Source organism: Bidens hawaiensis, unplaced genomic scaffold (genome assembly GCF_021521415.1).
Source record: "Bidens hawaiensis isolate Kalapana, Puna unplaced genomic scaffold, B.hawaiensis_p1.1 tig00019347_1, whole genome shotgun sequence".
Lineage (NCBI taxonomy): Eukaryota > Viridiplantae > Streptophyta > Magnoliopsida > Asterales > Asteraceae > Bidens > Bidens hawaiensis.
In genome coordinates, this window is record NW_027492938.1 from 5,411 (window position 1) to 10,145 (window position 4,735).

The 4,735-nt window shown below is 36.6% G+C and overlaps 1 pseudogene; it reads right to left on the reverse strand.

Moving 5' to 3' along the window:
* Window positions 1–2,105: 2,105 nt before the first annotated feature.
* Window positions 2,106–4,511, reverse strand: LOC143558176 (uncharacterized; annotated as a pseudogene).
* Window positions 4,512–4,735: the final 224 nt, after the last annotated feature.

Sequence of the window (4,735 nt, forward strand, 5' to 3'; positions counted from 1 at the left end):
CCAATGAGCGGTGACACAAAGATAAGATTCGGGTAGACCATGTGGAGCCGACCAAACATCACTAGTTAAGTTTATTCCCGTATTTATATTTTCAAAATATGCAATTAGTACCTCTTTGGCCTTCTTCCACAATTTTAAACAATAACGTTTAAGAGTATGACGACTTACGTGAGTGTATTGTGGTTGAAGCGTATCTCGAATCATGGCGGTTAAGCGAGGGCTGTCGAAGTGGCTAAACGGCAAAGCTTCTTGAATCACAAACTTCGCCATACGATCTTGAACTCGATCAATTTGGTATGTAAATATTCCGCCTTCACTATCCATTTGCGTTTGTTGCGAATCGACGTTCTTTTTCAACGCCTTGCAATACGGTTTTTTGATGTATTTCTTCAAATTTGAATTCGAAAGTGAGTTTAAATAAACCCCACAAAACTTGCACCGAGCCTTCAATGAATGGTCACTCAATTCAACCAAATCCCAATTGCACCAAATCTCTTGATTACGATTATGAGGTACAATACGAACGAAACTTGGTTCGGCGTTGGAACCTTGACCAACCGATGATTGTGAGGCAGCCATAACAACAAATATGAATATAGAAGAAGAGAAAACAAGAGATTAGAGAACTCAAAACGTTGTAATAGCGTTTTTTTGTATTTTTTGCGTTCGGGTTTGCGTTTTGAGTGTTGTGATGAACCCATGACACCAAATACCTATTTATACTAGTAGTGGGGTGCTTGGGGGAGCCAAAAAACGGCTATTTTTGAACCCAACGGTCAAAAAACGGCCAAAAAAACGATTTCCAACGGCTTAATCGATCCAACGGCTAAAACCGGTTCCTAACCGGTTCCGGATAGAACCGGTTCCTAACCGGTTCCGGTTCCTACCCGCCCCCACTCAGAATTGCAAGAACCGGTCACGGATCATCGGGTTGAATCAGATAGGGTCCGGTTCCTACCAAAAACGGGTAGGAACCGGTTCGGTTCCGGTTCGGGTCCACCGGTTCGGTTCCAGGAACCGGTTTTTTTGATCAACTCTAAACTGAGGTTTTTTTTGAGAAAAATTATAAATGGCTAATTTATCGTGTGGATACTGAAATTTGAAAACGTTCTTTCATGCTGATCATCATCCAGGAAATCTTGTTATTTGATGGTGGTGTAAAAAATTTTTAAGGACAAAATGTTTTAGTTTCAGAGAACAAGTTTATAACACAAAGAGTAACAGACAAGTGTAAAAAACTATCTTTATAAAAATGTTAATAGAGTTGATGATAAATTGTTGGAGCATATTTTAAATACAAAAATTTAAAAGAGCAGCCTTTATAGTCATTTTATCTTTTGTTTACTTTAAATGATCAGTAATACATGATATTTTGAGCATTACAACTTCAAACACTAGTTTATGTAACAAATGATTTTGAGTACTGCAACTTCTTGCAGCATACACACTTCCAAACATCTCATCTGCCATGTTTTATAGGGGTTGCTTATTTGATTATATTAATTAGATAAAGTCCCAAACACCCCTTGGAATGCAACTCAAAAGGCAACAAGATAAAATCTTGGTGTGAATTTAGCACCTTGGGCAATCAAATAATATCAAATGGATTAATTGTTAGTGCAGGTGGCATATGTGATGTTATTTGCTAAACTCCAATTCTCATTTCTGCAACTATTTATTTACATTCTATCTGCTAAGCACTAGCACATGCTTTCTCTGCAGATGTTTCCAAAAGGGTAAAAAAAGCTTCATAATTTTAAAAAGATAATATGAACATAGCATTACCCTCCTAACGAAATTAGTTACCAGAAATAGTCAAAAATACTACCGAATGGTAGGCCTATCATCATTCGGTAAAGCTGGAAGTTCAAGACTTTAATGCCTGAAACTGTTAAGAGTGTTGACCCTGTGTTGTTTGACCTGAATAGAGTAAAATAGTCATCACACTAAATCAGACTGAAGGATTATTTTCTATAACTTTTAAATAGAACTAGAAAAAAATAAGTATGGTGTAATTACCTTCAATCCCAAGGCTGTTTTGGTAAAATTCTAGCCTTTCTTCATTCCCCTTCTTAAATTCAAGCCCATAAATTTTAAGCACAAACAAAGCTGCTTCCTTTATTATATTCCCATTTGGCTTCTTTTGGTTTCTTCATCTTTAAAAGTCAATGTGCCGAAAGAGGAGGTCAACGCAGAACCTTTCTCACTCAATTCCTTAGCTTTTTCCAAATCCCCAATCTCGTGACAACAATTCACAAGAACACATAAATAATTATTTGGTGATATGCCATTTTGCACCATTTCATCTAGTACTCCACACGCTGTAGTTAAATCCCTAAACTTGCAGAAACCAACGATCATCCTACTATACGAGACAAAGTCTGGAGTCAAACCCTGCTCCTTAATTTTATCAAACATTTCCTTTACTCTCTCAGTTTTACCAATTCTGAAAAAACCCTTCATTAAAATGTTATAAGTAAACGTATCTGGAGTACACCAACCATCTTCAACAAGCTTACAAGCTTCTTCAGCTTTTCCTTTAATGCACAAACCGAATAAAAGAGGATTAAATGATGAAAGATTAAAAACGAGACCCTCGTCTTTAAATTCCATCAAGAGCCCGGAAACTTCTTGATCTTTTTTACACTTTATGAGACCATCAAGAAGGATCATATACGTGAAAGTGACGGAAAAGAACTTTCTAGAAAGCACGAATCTAAAAATGGAGAACGCGTCAATCAAGTTGATACTTTTACAGTTTTTCTGAATTAAAACTTCATAAGTTGAAGCTAACGGGACTAAACCACGGTCAATCATTGCATAAAAGTACTTATTTGCAACCTTTAGTTCACTTAACTTGCAATAGCCATTGATTATTGATCCAAATATGTGAACATTTGGCTCTATACCGTAATCCATCATTTCATTCATGTAAAATCTTGCTTCATCCATTTTCTCAACTCTACAAAAGCATCCTATAACACTTCCATAACAAATCTCATTTGGAATCACACTTTTATCTTTCATCACCTCCATAACTTTTTTCAACTTTTTGTAATCATTTTCTTTTGAGCAAGCACTTAAAAAGGTCTCATAAACTACATAATCGAGTTTAAGATTCTTAAAACTTGTTTCCAACATAAGCGCTTCCGCCTTTTCAAGATCCCCAGTGAGACATGATCCAAAGATTAAAAGAACATAAGTTCTTGCATCTGGTTCCAAATAAAGCTTTCTCATTTCTTCCAAAACTGCAAAAGCATCATTCATCCGCCTAACTTTACAATAACCGTGAATCAACAAAGTAAACGTTCTAGCATCAAGTTTCATGCTTAAACTCAACATCTCATTTACTAACTCTTTTAGTCTATCCATATTATGCATCCTGCATAGCCAATAAATAAGTGTATTATACACAATCAAATTTGCACCAACACAACTAGCGGCCATCTTATCTTTAACCCTAAGCGCGGCTTCCACGTCACCTTCTGACATGAACCCGTTAACCAAAGCGTTATACGTCACAACATCTGGCTCCACACCCGCATCACTCATCTCATCCAACACCATTCTTGCATCTTCCCATCTCTTCACTATGCAAAAACCATTAACTAATGTGGTATACAAAATACATTAGGCGCCAACCCATTATTAATCATACTATTTTTGAGCTTAATGGCTTCATCAATACGGCCCGTTTTACACAAACCATCAATCAACACATTGTAGGTGACAGAGCTAGGGGTACACCCATTCACATTCATCTTAACAAACACCTCTTTCGCTTTCTCTATATTTCCCACCATACAATAAGCTCTTATCATATTAGTATACGCGTAGACATCAAAGAAACCGACTTTTCTCTGCATCGATTCGCATACCTTCCAAAAAAGCTCCAACTTTTTACCCTTAAGCAAATCTTTCAAAATTGAATTAAAAAACAAATAACCGAACCCAAATTGATCGGTTTTCAAAAGAATCTCAACAGCTTCATCTAATAACCCCTTAACTCTATACCTATCCACAACAACCTCAAACACCTTGGGATTCAAATTACCACAAGAAACAAAACATTCTTTATAACAGCTGGCAAAAGAATCCAAAACCGATATCGGAGGCAAATGCATTGCAATCATGGCATCAATTAGAATACTAGCACACCCATATAAGTTATTATTACATAGACTAATGGCTAAAAATGTGATCTTTTTGGAATTTGGTTGAACTCCCACCTGGTTTTGTTGAAGCAGCATATGGATTACACGTGGGTTTAGGTTCTTGGGCACATCTGAGTGTGCAAGAATGGTTTCCCAGTTGTCTGATTGAAGAATATTCTTGATTTCACACAGCAAGAACTGATTTTGCTTCATGGGATTTGAGATATAGGATAAAGATCGGGTTTTTATGATGGTTTGATGAACCCCCAGGAAATATTTTGGGTTAATTTGATAGATTTTACGCATTATGAGTGATGAAATGGAATACACAGTTTTGATGAGTGTCAATTCAGTGAAATGAAACCCTAGAATTCAATAGTAACATGAATATAAAGTTTCATTGGTTGTTTGTTAATGAATTGGGTATTGAATTAGGGTTTTGTTGTTCATGGAATATGATGGCAGACGGCGGGGGGTACAGTGGTACACACTGTGTTTGTTTTCGGGTTCACTCAGACGAAGCCCATTGGGCTAACTTTTTGTGTTACTGGGCTTTATAAATATTTCAAGAGCCCAAGTTA